This window comes from Lepisosteus oculatus, chromosome 1 (genome assembly GCF_040954835.1).
Source record: "Lepisosteus oculatus isolate fLepOcu1 chromosome 1, fLepOcu1.hap2, whole genome shotgun sequence".
Taxonomy (NCBI): Eukaryota; Metazoa; Chordata; class Actinopteri; order Semionotiformes; family Lepisosteidae; genus Lepisosteus; species Lepisosteus oculatus.
The window spans coordinates 8,378,944-8,394,021 of NC_090696.1; the positions used below are offsets into that span (position 1 = coordinate 8,378,944).

A 15,078-nucleotide genomic window follows, 5' to 3' on the forward strand; every position below is an offset into this window, starting at 1 on the left:
CTCTCTGCAGCGACCTAGCCCCGTGAGCTAAAGAGAGATCTCTCTACAGCCCAGTAGCTGTAGTCCTGCTATCACAGGGAAGGGCGGTGACGTCACCTGCTCTGGTACGCCGGCTCTTACACACAGTGCTTGTCGGCCGTAAGCGTTACAATATATTATATTTCTCTTCATGTTTATTATCTGCTTATTACTTTTAACTTATATAATTATGGTGTGTTTCATGGGAATTAATATTATCTAGCTCTCAATGTTTCACAACACAAAGGAGAACTTTATAAACCAACTTTGTTGTCTTTAATACCACTTTTGCATTTTAAGGTTAAAGTTAACTGACATAGATGGCTGTTTCACCATTATTAAGGCTCATTAATAGTGTATTGCTAGCTTTTGCCTGGGAAATGGGTATATTTGCGCATCTTACAAGGTCTTTCAGGGTTATGATGTAGTTTAAGAGCAAACAGTCACAATGAGTTATGGGAATTAATATTAATTATCTCTCACCATTTCAAATGAAAGGAAGCAGAACTTTCTACACCAGACCTGCCTAATGCTTGGCCTGTAGGGTCAGTGTGTCAGCCCATTTTTATTGTCAGTCTGTTTTAAACAAGCTAAATCAGCTAGTTATGTGCTTAATGAGACTGATTTAACAGCTTCTCCCACACTTCAGGTGCTGCTGCTGCTTTGCAGAGACCTAGAAAACCTTCAAACATACTGGTCCTCCAGGACTGGTGTTTTCAATATAATCTTATTTTACTAATTTAAAAGATCTAACCACTGATTGCTACTGTATGCAGCAACCTCACAAGCTTCAGCAATATTTTGGAGTATCTATTACACAATATTGCATTAAATGTTTTTTATTCTCAGTTTGGTATGATGATTCACTTGCTACATCTAATCATTAGGAATATGGTGCACAATGGCTAATCTACAGTACAAGGTCACACATGCACACACCAGGGCAAAGTTTCCCAGAAGCCAGTTAACCTACAGTACCATTATGTCTTTGGATTGTGGAAGAAAATGAAAGCATGCAGAGGAAACCCACATGAACATGAGGAGAACATACACATTCTCCAAGCAGTAAGCACCCAACAAATTGAATCCAGTGCCCCAGCAATGCTAACTACTTCACCATCATGTCATCTACATTTTTGTTAGATTATTGATTATTATATTATCTAGATTGTTGTAATTTAGTATATCTAAATTATTATATACACTGAGTTGTCAGGAACATAATCTCTGGAGGTGTCAAAATGAAGCTTGTCAGAGAATTACATCTCGGCTGCATTTCTAAGGGGCTTTAATCAGAGGAGCTTATCTGTGCCAGGGTTATTGTCTGTTCAAGGCAACAGAAAGATTATTAAAAAATCTTCTCCAAACACCCACTTCTTAGTGCAATAACCAGCTTGGCTGCTATACTACAAATTAACAAGTAAAGGTGTATTCCATGCTGAAAAGAGAAGAAAGGAAATGCAACATTTCAGCTTTGGAGCCTTCTTTGAGTTGAGTTTCCTTTCTTCTCTTCTCAACAGGGAATAAACCTTTACTTGTTCCTTTGCAGCCTATGCATGCTGACGTAGCTACAGTACCTACTTGACATACTATAAATTATACTTATCAACTGACATGGTTTCACTACAGTATGATGCTCCCTAAAAGTTTGGTCCCAGAGTGGAATCTGGCTTCATTGCTCCATTCTGAAATGATTGATTTGATTTTTTTCCCATTACCAAGTCCTCCTTAATAAGGTTTTGGGTAGACCATAATCGCTACCACTGACATCAATGTGTGTGGCATAGATAGGCCGAACAATATGCTAATTATTTTAACAACATATCAACAAATGAAGTGTCCAATTTTATTGGGCTGATCATATAAAATGTTGCTTACAGTATATATCAGTGGTGTTCCTGAGAGAAGAAAACATTGCAGGTATGCTGTAGATACCGTATTAACCAAACATCAGATACTGTTGAAGATCTGTTGGATTAGCTAGGGTAATTTGTGGCACCTCAGACTCAAACCACCAAACAGATATGTGCTTGTCAAGGTTCTACGACAATGAGAAAAAAAATCCACAAGACAGCACCTGCAACCTGGTGCTTCCAATTTTGGCCACATATGCTACTAGCCTGTGACTTTCAAAGCAAAATACTTATTGATTAACCCTGTTGATAAAAAATGTTAAACAATATAATGAATTTACTTATGTCATGTTAAATAAAATATAATTTGCTACAGAAATTCTGTTGTTTTCATGATTGTTTGTTGTTTTATGAGTTTTTGCAGTTTTAATTTGTTTGGGGAACATGTTGGAGATGTGAGGATCAAAGATCTCTCCAAACTGATAGTTTCACCATTTCACCTCTCATGGCTATGATTTTTTCTGTGCCCTCACAGAGGGGTTTCACAACTCCAATTGCAGAAAAGACATCCAAAACCCAAATTAGTCTTAAATAAAATAATTTCTAACACCTTCCCCCCTTCTCTCAATGACGGACTAAACTCCTTCTAATTCCTGCAGATTTCGGTTTTCCACACCTCTCCTCCTGTTCTGCCCCAGTTTAGACATTCATTCTCACCTGCTATATGCCCATTTCCCCCCTTGTGCTTGCTTCAGCAGCACATATACTAAAATTGGAACAATACAGAGAAGATTAGCATGGCCCCTGCGCAAGGATGATGTAAATTCATGAAGCATTCCATATTTGGGGGCATATTTCTTTGCAACTTTCCCTCTCTCCTTCACACACGATGGAAGCTCCACATCCGAAACATAGTTTCTCTTCTTTATCTTTCAGCATGGAATGAATCTTTACTTGTTCCTAGATGCGCATTAATCACATTAATCAGTACTATATTACAATAGGCAGACATTACAAGCAACAAAAAATTAAAATCAATCTAATTTATTATAGCAAGGGAGAAACTTCAAAAGACATAACCTTAACACTGAAGACTAATAAGTATGAACTTCTACTGTGTGAGATTTCAATTAAAATAGTAATTAACCGGTACAGCACTGCTTCGTCAACCAATGGTGTGCCCTGAGAAATAGCAAGGAGATCACTGCTGATTTGCTGACCAAATAAAATTACTAATACATGAATGCCAGGAGAGGATATAAAAATGCCATGCAAAATAACAGCCTCTATTTTAAATTGAGTAGTGCCTGTGCGCATAGTGTAAAGAATATAATAGGCTTGAGCCAACATTACTGGAATTTTAAAAAAAGAGCTCAATGTCCTTTAAGTAGAGTCCTTGAAACCTGGCCAAACCAACAAAAAGTTAATTAAGCTCCTGACATTTGTTTTCTTCCTGCTATATCATGCGCCTGCATTGCTCGTCAGGCTCAGTGCACCTTTTGTGTTTTTGTCCATGAATCACTAAATGGCATAGGATTGAATTCCCAATTTAATCACAAATCCTAATTCAAGGAGACTTTGGGTTTGGAATTTGAAATACCAGAATTGAATGATCAAAAAAACAATAAGGTTTTTACAAGGTTTGCTGCTTTCTTTTCAGTCTATCATGTGCCCTTCCACACAGCTGCTGTCAGCTCTGCTCTACTTTAATGAAACATTTTCTCTTTCATACTTTTAAGCAACAAACTGTCCTTCTTTTTTTCTAATAGGTTTGTAATTTAAACAGGGAAAGAGAACCCATCCCAGTTTAGATGCACAGCCTTGTAAAGGTTTAATCTAGGTGATATTGTATCAAAACCGTGATGTGAACTGGCATCAAGACATACATGGCAAAGGCAGATGAGGAGTGAACTTGATTCCAAGTCATCACCTTTGAGACTGAATTACAAATACAATCCCCACGATTTTTGTTAACCGCATATATTAATACAATGTAAAGACAAAATGTCAGGAAAAGTCCACATTTTTTACTGAAAATATAATTCTACATGCAAATATCTTTTAATAGAAATTATTTATATTCCTACAGTGTATCTTTCCTTTTCCTACCTGTTTTTTACTTCCTTCAAAAAGAAGGAAGGCTATCCCATCTCTTCAAATTACAATTAGTTATATATACTGATGGAAAAAAGAAACACAACACCTCCTCCTCTACACTCTGGCCCTTCCATCTGCATGGAACAGGCTGAAGAGTGACTCATCTGTGAAGAGGACCTGATACCACTGCTGATGAGTCCATCGCAGCCTCTGTCTGGCCCACGCCAGTCGGGTGTGATGTCTAGGAGGAGGTCGCCTTGGTCTAAGGCCAGTCGCATGGTGCCTCACTGTTCTGTCACTGATGAGGGCATTGTGTCTGCTGGCAGTTTCAGCAGCAGTAAGGGTGGCAGATCTGAAACATTCTCTCAGATGGACCAGTCTGATGTGTCAGTCCTGCTGTGGTGTGGTCACTCCAGAGTGACGGGATCTTGGACGGTCATCTTTCCTTGCGGTCTGCTGAAACCTTCTCTGCAGTTGGGACACAGTGGAGTGGCTTACTTCATAGTGTCTGGCAATGCTGGCACATGATATGCCTGCCTGCAGCATGCCAATGGCCCTCTCCTTTTCTTCTGGTGACATTCGAGGCATTAGGGATACACAGAAAACTTACTGTGTGTGGCCTTTTTCTTGCAGAGATCTAAGCTTTGAATTAAGGCCTTTTTAAAGGTGACCTGATCAGGCATTGTTCCACCTGGACTTCGCTGGGTAAAGGTGCACCAAAAAAAATTGACAACTTTTTGTGAAAGCACATAGACTAGAACTATAGTATTCTCATTCCAGAAAATGTTTCTTTTTTCCATCAGTATGTACAGTATAGTAGTTGAAAATGTAAAAAAACACAGTAATTTAAAGAGCTCCAGAGGTTTCTTGGATTGATCAGATGGTATTGAAATTTTATTTCCCGGTGTGATGCTGCAAGAGGCAAGGACACCCAACTGGCACTGAAATAGGCGGAGCTCACAACACAGGACAGTTTCAAAGTTCATCAGCACTTGTTTTATTCAGCAGAAAATAAATAAAAAATAAAATAATAATCCAAAATAAATCTAGCTCTTTGTTTCCGTTCCTGTCTGACTTCAGAGTCCCTGTCTAAATACCAGGGGCACCAGCATAATTTCTTAAACAAAAACTGTTGCGAAAAGCAGACAAAATGGGAAAAAATTAAGAAACCTCTTTCCATACTCACAACTCAGGTTTATGCCATGTTCATCTCCTGTTTGTGGTTTCATTTAGGTTTTTAATCCTTTTCTTTTAGGAAGTGAGCTGCTTCCATTTTCTTCTCTTTGTTCATTTCAATTTCGCTTTCAGGATCTGGTCGTAGTTTCTTTTCTTCTCATAACCTTAGTTTGATTGCATGTTGATTCCTTTCTCCTGCTAAAAATAGCATAGCAGGTACCATATACTGAACAGCTGTTTATCGCAGGCAGCTTCCCACTTGCAGTAATACACAATTCAGTTGTTTTAGGATCTTTCCTTAGTTTAACTTCTTACTTTGCCTGCAGGTCTGTTCACAACAAAGAGCAGGGCGGTGTATTATTTCCCTCTGTAAGTCTTAGATTCCATCTGTTACAAACTCAATAGTCTGCTTATATAGTCTGTAACAGGGCACACAGCTGTTCTTGCAATACACATATGTCAGTGACATGGGGTTTGGGGTTGTTTTAGCCAAGATGACACCTGAAGGAAAGAAGGAAATCACCTTTACTTCCTGGTCCTCCATAGTGGAGAATGTAGTCTGTACAACAGAGGGATTGTCTTAGTGGTTGACTGAGAAATTGTTATATCTGTTATAAGAAATAATGTTTGAAGTCATTTCGGACCATTAACAATGCTATGTTAGAAAAAAAAGGCTTAATGTTTTACCCGATGCTCATTCCCATGTGGTGAGAATACAATCTGCTGCTCAATGACTGTACAGTATAAAGTTCAGTTTAAAGTAACTTGGTTCTATAATGAGGAGATTTTGGTGATTTTAATTGGTAAATTTGAACTGTGTGGTGGGGTCAAATTCTGTTTGCAACACTAAGAAATAACATGCAATTTCAGAATAATTTAAATTTACTTAAAGAACATGAATAGTCTTCTCTGACTATTAGCCAGAATAACTAGATTTAACCAAAATGTTTTTCCACAGAATATGGAATAATCTTTTTTGTGCAAAAATAGAAATGTGACAATACCAAGACTGGCAGGATGTAATTTGATTTGGAAGTGGAAGCTCAGATAACACTGCTGTGGCTAGAAAAGGGTCACACTGAGAGCAGTAGTTTATCACTTAGGTAGTAATTAATACAAGAAAAATAGCAAGGAACAGGAGTGCTGCCAAGAAGAGGAACAGAGGAAATGCCATTTGGGGATTGGCAAGTACAGATGGTATGAACAGAGTAAGAAAGAAATATAGGGTATGATCCATGGCTATGCCTGGTACAACTGAACTCTGCTGGAATGAGATGATATGGTGCATTATCACATACAGCACCATACCTTAACACTGAGGACAATTCAAAAGACAACTTGAACAAAACAACTGATGCTAAGATTACGCTTAGCTATTTTTATGTATCCTGTCTTTGGTTGAAATAAGCTTAACAGCAGTATGAAATTTAAGAACAGTGGGGTCTTCAGTTCTTCATTTCACATTGTAGATGCAGTTTTAGCATTTTATAGACAAATGGTGGTTGCTTGGTAACAGGAGAACAAACACCTTTTTTATAGGCATAACATGATACCATAGTTTTAGACTACGGAAAACGGAAAGGTCTTTGATGCTCTCACACCAGAGATGTAGTCTGTATCCTTTGTTTTTAATAAATGTTGCTGCTATAACCTGTTATTTTAAACCCAGACACAATATATGAAAAGTGTTTCTGATACTTTGGAGTGAGATGCAGGTGAAATCAACTTGCATTTGATTGTGTACATTTGATGTGAACATGCAGGAAAGAAGCATTCGCATAAAACAACATAAATATACAAAAGAAGACAATTAACATCTTTACATATAATGTAGGAATAACGAGGCTTGTGTTGGAATTTTGTTGAAGCATAACGAATCCTTGAAGATTCATGGGATCTTTCAAGAAACAGCTGGATATGATTTTTGGATCAATAAGCTGCTAACAATTGAATAATCATGATGGGCCAAACTTGAATTTCTGTATTACTGATGGTTTTGGAAATAGGGTTCATGGAATTATATGCAGTATATATTGACTTTTAGAGTACGAAAACCATGAAACCATGAGCTTTCTGATATAAACAGTACAGTATGTTCTTCATATATATTAATGTAATGATCAGTAATGGAAAAAAAGATGATGGCTTTGAACAGTTGTTGTCTGTATAATTCAATGGTCAGTAAGCTGGCTCTTCAATGATATGATGTTCTTATGTTCTATCACCAAATTATTCAGTAATGCATGACCTCCACAGCTTTTTGAACATTGTCTATTAATAGGACATCTATGGTATTTAGGATAAACCATTATTTACTCATTTTTTACTGTTCTAAATTCATTGAAATTGCTTCAAGGAAATTGTAATTGTGTTGCTGAAGCTGCAAAATGTGCACTAAAATATAGTAATAATCATTAAAATGTTGAGCCTGCCATTAAAGTGTCTGTACTCTGTGGTAAGCATTAACATCAATCACTATTATGAGTGAAATATACTTTGAACTTCTCCCGAAGGAACGTCCTTGATTTGCTTTAGGCCATAGACAAAACTCACGATCTGGAGCATGCTTTATGTTTTCTTTTTCTGCTAAATGCACATTAATGTGGATTAAGTGGCCATGGGTGAATTTTAAAGCACTCCTTGGTAACCATTTTTGTTTGTTTTTGGAAGACCAAATTACTCTGTATATATACACAATGGGATTAATATAATGCAAAACAGTACCTAAACGTATTACAACCCTGTGCATAAATACAGTCTAATAAATGACTGAATGATACCTTTTGCCTAAAGCTTTTTTTAAGGTTTTATTAAGCACTGGACTTAGACCAGTGCAGTACCTACAATGACAATACAGGACTTTGGTCCTTTTACACAGAATAGACCTGAGTGATTGGTTTAATTATTTATTTGTTTTAATTTGTTAGGACAGAACCTACAGAAGCTGTAACAAATCTTATTAGTATATATATATATTAATAAAATCTTAATGTGTATATATATTTTTTAGATATTCATTTTTTTCTTGTCAGTTGTGTTATGATCACTGTGTAGTTGCCTTCGCATTCTCATGAAGGCTCACTGTTTTCCAGGGCTTGCCAATCTAATTGGATCCCTATCTGGTGATCTCCCTTGATAATCAATTATGTTTCTATTATTCAATTGCCATTTAATCTATTTAATGCAGAGGCACTGCTTCCACTGCGATGTGTCATTATGCATTTTGCACGCATTCTTCATTCTTGTTGATGTATTGCTTTCACACTCTCCTTGCCAGCAGTTTTCCTGGGTAGTCCTGTCACCGTGGAATCCTAGACCTGTGCATCCTTTTTTCCTGTGAGCTCAGCAGCAGGAATGCACTCCCCATGCCCAAGTGAGCAGCACCCCTAGAGCTGAGGCTTCCCAATCCTGGTCAATGGGCTGAGCATCTGGGGTCCTGTTCTGCACAACAAATTAACAAATGAACCTCACCTTTCTCTGCTGAAACTGTCTGCACTTCTAAAACACACTCCATTACTCCATCTGCACCATGGCTTCACTCGGCCCTGCACAGTAGCTCCAGTTCAAATCTTCATGCTGCCCTATGCTTCAGCTCCAGTTCAATTCTTCACTCCGCTCTGCACAGCAGCTTCAATTCAGATCTTCACTCTGCCTAGTCTAGCAACTCCAGTTCCAGTTCCAGTCTGCAAGGCTCATGGCCTTCACCCTGAAATTTTGGACTATTTTCCACTGTGGTTCAGATCTGCTTCAGGAGGCTGCTCTTGTCCAGGACTCCAAGGCTTTCTCCATAGTCATCCTTCCCTGACATATCAGCACCCACTCAGCTGTATCCTGCTGCGTTGTAACAAAATGTGGTTAAAATGGGGCACCTGGAAGGCTGTATTCCTTTTTTAGATCTTAAAGACCTGTGCTTCAGGAAAGGGTTTGGAAACTCATTGTTAGTTCTAAAGACAATAATATCTATTTGGTTTGACTGAAAACAACTGGTATATAAATATAATGAAACCCTAAGTGAAAGCTTCAAACTGAAAACTGAAGATGACTTGTTTCTGATATTGTGCTTAACAATTAACAGGCCAGTCTCATTAGCAAATACTGTAGTTGAATTAACATAGTTCAGTATGGCAGTACTGTTGTTAGCATTGCTGCCTGGGACCCACTGGTACTGGGACCCAACCCTGGGTTCAGTTCTGGACCTGGGGTGCTCTCTCATGGAATTGTGCATATTCTCACTGTGTTAACCTAGGTTTTCACTGGTTACCTCTATCACTCCAAAAAATTACTGGAAGGTTAATTGGCTTCTGGGAAAACTGACCTGGTGCGAGTGTGACTATATTTGTGTCTGTCTGCCCTGCAATGTACTGTTGTCCTGTCCAGGGTGTGGCCTGCCTTGCACCCATTTCTTGCCTGCACACTGTATAATCCGGCTCCCCTGCAACCCTGTATTGGATAAAGCAGTAAGGAAATAGAGAGATAGGTGAATTAATGACCTAGACATATGCTCTTCTATACATCTATATAAACTATATAAAAAAGGAAGAACAGGTGGAGAACAAGCCCCTGATTCCTCTAACCACCTGTTGCCTCCTTCAAATAAATAAGAATCATCAGACTTTCTTTCTTAGCAATCCCTGCTTAGTAACACTGTTTTGTTTTGTGTCTGCTGTTGCCTCTCATCTACTTGGTATGATCTTATACGTTTCTCATTAGCCATTTAGCAGCCATATCACCCTGCAACTCACAACTGGCAACCCACTGAAGCTAAGCAGGTCTGAGCCTGGTCAGTACCTGGATGGGAGACCTCCTGGGAAAAACTAAGGTTGCTGCTGAGGTGTTAGTGGGGCCAGCAGGGGGCACTCACCCTGCGGTCCATGTGGGTCCTAATGCCCCAGTATAGTGATGGGGACACTATACTTTAACAGGCGCCGTCCTTCAGATGAGACGTAAAACCGAGGTCCTGACTCTCTGTGGTCATTAAAAATCCCAGGGCAAAAATGTAGGGGTGTAACCCTGGCATCCTGGCCAAATTTCCCATTGGCCCTTACAAATCATGGCCTCCAAATAATTCCCGTCTATGAATTGTCTTCATTGCTCTCCTCCTCACTAATAGCTGACGTGTGGTGAGCATTTTGGCGCACTATGGCTGCCATCGCATCATCCAGGTGGATGCTGCACATTGGTAGTGGTGGACGGGGGTCCCCATTACCTTTAAAGCGCTTTGAGTGGAGTGTCCAGAAAAGCGCTATGTAAGTGTAAGCCATTATTATTAATTATTATTATTATTTATTCTCACTCCTGTCTGTCTAGTCTCCCTGCTTCTCCTGTTTATTCCAGAACTAGACATTTCTCTCTGGTCTGCAATGTGCAATCTTTGCAGCAGGTCTTCACTAACTATCCTCTTGACTTGAAATTTATGAAAAGTGTACCCAACAATGAGTCTAATGTCTGTCTCTCCAATGCTGGATCTTTTCCTGTTTAGCTTACTGCAAGGTCTCAAGCTCATTGTTATCTCTGTCTATGAAGCGTTTCCTCCCGCCTTCTCTGTGCACCGCTAGGCTGCCCCTATGGACACTGAATTATTCAACCTCTAAAGATCAACCTGCATGTGCATAAGAAAGAACTGCATAGTAGGTGTTATTTCTGGCTGGAGATTTCTTGCCTTCTACTTGGTGTCCTTCTGCTTCATACTCTCCTAATGTTCGCCCCATGTTATCAGCAAAAGTTTCTACTTGCTTTACTTCCATCCCTCTCTTTCTACCCTTCCAGCATTCTTTGTGCTCAGACACTGTGAGCCCTTCCATGTCTGTCTTGTCCTCCCAATGCCATTCATCCTTGTACCATTAACAGAAGCTGCATTTTCCAGGCTTCTCTCTCTGTCATCTGTCTCTGGCCTTCTAGCATCTGTCTCAGTTTTGTTGTTTCTGGCTCTCGTTCTGGCAACAGATGCTTTTGTCATTTTTCCCTTGGCTCTGATAGCTGATACCACTTAGTTTACTCTTACCCTCAAATCATCAAATCCCTGCATTTTGAAACTTTACCTGCATCTGAGGTTTGGTCTTTTCTCTTTGTAAGGATGTTCTTTGGTCTTCCCGCTGTCAGGGATGTCGGAAGGGACGAACCGTGGAATGGCAGGAGAGCGGAAAAAGACCCTATGCGTAGCGGTGGAACGGGGAGTTAGCACGGGCTGAGCAGTGCAGGAGATCAGGAATTGGCATATAGAAAACCTATGCCCTCAGGCCACGGACGGAGTGGTGACCTGGTGCTATTGTACAATTATAATGCCGCTGATTCCAGACTTATCTGCCCATGTTGATAGCTCTCATCTCTATGAATACTATTACCTTTGACTTTCAAGGCTGCTGTTCACTGTGTTTGAGAGGGAAATGCATTCTATGCTTGTTTATCTAAACTATTCTACATTACTCCATAGGGCCTTAGTTACATTTTTTATTTGTTTGATCTTGTGTCTTTTGTTCCTTCTTTTAACCACTGTTTTCCTGGCATCAGGGTAGCAAAGATATCATTTGCTTATGACAGCTCTTCTCCAGCTTTGGAATTGTATCATTTTCCTCTTCAAGAATGCCTGTGGTTCTCCTGGGATCTTTTGGTGAACTTATGTGGTGCTGTCAGAAAAATATGGTTTGCTACTCATTGGCCAGCAGAGCTCAACTGTTTCTCTTCTCCTGTCTGCTCCTCTTCATTGTTTAAGCTCTAACCTACAGATGCAACTGCATCTTTCTGGAAGTGTAATTGGAGGCAAAAATCTGTTTTTATTCATGTGTTTAATATTTCAGTAGTTCACTTAAAATGAAGGTAGCTCCTCCTCTTTATATGCAAAGAAGCAGCTAAGACATCTCACATGACTTCAATTTAAAATGTATTCATTAGTGAAGCCAGTCATCTTCTAGGAGATTTTAACAATATCACTATGTTATTCTCTTATTACTGCTTATTAAGAGCAGTAAGCAGAACCTATGCAATTTCCAAACCCTCTTAATTAATTAGTCCTCTAAACCAGGTTTTCCCAGCCTTGGGTCTGTGACCCAGATGAGGGGTTGCCAAAAACACAAGTAATCAAATATTTTTAACAATATCTTTTACTGAAGTGATAATTGCAATTTATATTCAAATTCATATTCCAATTACAGTTTGGGTTAAACAGTAGTCCTAGATTTCTTAGTTTAACTTTTATCTACAGTATGTGGTGATCACATCACACCTCACATTTTCATAAAGTTTTCAACAAATCACTGCGAGATTACTAAATTACTAGCTAATTTAAGTGACGATTAATGAACTACAAGGTGAGTCAAGTCTTAAAGCTTTATTCAGCCAGCGTACAAATGACAAAACGGTGTGGGAAATACAACACCTCAATTTTATTTTTATAGAAAGTGTAGATAGGAGTCAACCAGAATGTGTGATATGTGGGAACAATTAGTAAATAAGAGCGTTAAGCCATGCACATTGCAGACACCAGGAAAGCAGACACTCAAAGTCTGTGAGTAAGATCTGTATTACTGCAAATAAAAGAGAACGTTTTGCAAGAACAGGGAGCGATGCATGAACTGCCACTGAGGCTCCTTTTGAGTGCTCACTCTTAATTGCAAAACTGAAAAAAACATAACATTGGCAAAAAACTCATTAAACCTGCTTGTATTAAATTGGCTGAGAAAATGTGTGGGCTTTAGGTAGCTGCTGAACTGAAGACAGTACTGTTATCAGATTACACAGTCAAAGACAGAATAGATAAGGTGGCACATACTGTAACTGTGAGAGTATTTTAGAAAACAAATTGCAAAGTGGGCCATTTGCAGTTCACATGGATGATACGACGACAACTGGGAATGAGGCAATAGATTGATGAAACCGAGTTAAAGACATCCTCATTTCTATTAGCCTTGTAACTACAACACGAGGAGAGGTCATCTTTTCAAAGAATTTGACTCCTACAGCACAGAAACTTTTGTAAGACCATTGTTGCTTGCTTTACTGATGGGGTAGTTTCTATGATGGGGAAAAAAACATGGAATTCAATTGCTGCTTACAAGAAAAGGCCCCTTATTACCAAATAATTCATTGCATAATTCAGAAAATGCACTGACCAGCAAAAAAAGAATTATATGAAGAATTGAATTATATGCTATCTACAGATATTAAGCTTATTAGCTTCATACAAGCTTGCCACACCAATAAGCGCCGTTTTGCTGAGCTATGTGTAGACTAACAGCTTCAGACACAACATTGAAATACATTAGCTATTTTTTGGCCAAGTGTTGGCATGCTTTTTTTAACTGCAGGACACAATAAAGGAATTTTTGGAAATTTACAACCACTTCTTGGCTTAGTGAGTTACAGATACTTTTTTTAATAAAAACATACATTGCACATTCGGCAGACATATTCAATTTGTACAATGAGTCCAATTAATGCTTTCAAGGTGCTGAGACCAATATCTTATTGTGCAAGGAAACAATAGATGTGTTTGCAAACTAGAACACAGACTTCAACAGGAACATAAATTACAATTTTCAGACATTGAGGAGTTTTCAATGTGAATTTGTATCATTTTCTTGCAAAACTGAGTGACACGGAATAACTTGCATGTGAAGATGAGCTTGCAGATATCCAGGGGAATTCTCTTGTGTAGAGATTGTTCCAGGAGAAGGGATGCTTGCAATTTAAGCTTGTGAAAGGACCAAGCATTCCCCACAATTGACACTGTATGCTACAACAAAGACCATAATGCCATTACTTAGCAGCGACTGCATTTAGTGTGCTTGTGTCCATCAAAATCAATGAATGTTCACATGATTTCTGAATGGCAATAACAAATTTGACACTAAATATTCTATCATTATCAAAGGATATTCAAAGCCAAGAATCCCATTAAAGGAGATTTTTGTCAGTGGGACTGAGTTAAGACAGCTTAAATGTTGTATTTTATTTAATGTAAGCAAAAGACCTACTAAAACATTTTATTTTATTTTTTTATTGTGAGAGGTAGTCTTAAAATAGCACTGCTAGCATTACAGGTAGCTCTTTAGGTGGGTACGTGCATTTGTACAGGGGCTAGATGGTCACATGTTTTGCGAGTGCCTTAAAAGTGGTTGTTACTTTAAAATTTTTGGGAAACCCTGCTCTAAACTACCATCTGTTTTCTCTTCGGCTACAAACCTAAATGAAAAAGTTTGTTCACTGTCATGCTATCCAAATAAGACCTGCTTATAACATTTATAATGATTTACATGATTTATTACCTTTCAAAAGGATGAACAGTTGTTCAATTGCTGTTCCTCAAGTCATTTGAAATAAATAATGGCTTGATTTTTTAAAATTATTTTGGTAGGATATGATACAGTGCAATGTTTATTTTCTCTTTAAATACAATTAGAGTCTTAGTTTTCATTAAACAATGCTTTTACTATGAACTAGTAAAGAATATTTTAACCTTCAGGTATCAAACATCCACCTATTATAACATTTTTATTAATATATTTAATATCAATCTGTCTTGGTTTCAACACAAAAATTTGTTTCACTTCTATACTTAATACTTTTGTCCCCAACCTTAAATGAAACACTGTAAATGTATTCTCCATGCAAAAGAATACAACAGAAGATTAGAAATCTTCCCGGGGTTTAAAATCTCTTGAGAGTGGAGATAAAACATTATGCTCCATGATGTGCAGATTTATGCAGTGGGTCTAATTTATTAATGTCTGTATTCTAGAAAAAACCTTGCTTTTTTCTTTGGGAAGGCACCAATAATCAAATGATTATAACTAATGTAAATTATTATAAATAATGACAAAAACAATTCTGTATCCAGTCATGGGGATGGTCATTGGAGTGAACCCAAGTGTAAGAGACAGGAGAGTGGCAGAGACATCTGAAGAGACCTGACTGGTTGCAGATCAAGGACTCCGGGAAA

General features: G+C 38.4%; 1 non-coding gene across 1 annotated transcript; it reads left to right on the forward strand.

Annotated features, from left to right (window-relative positions):
• Window positions 1-2,613: 2,613 nt before the first annotated feature.
• LOC138241693 (U6 spliceosomal RNA) lies at window positions 2,614-2,718 on the forward strand. Its single transcript, XR_011190952.1, has one exon. It is a non-coding gene; the product is annotated as a U6 spliceosomal RNA (small nuclear RNA).
• The last annotated feature ends 12,360 nt before the right edge of the window (window positions 2,719-15,078 follow it).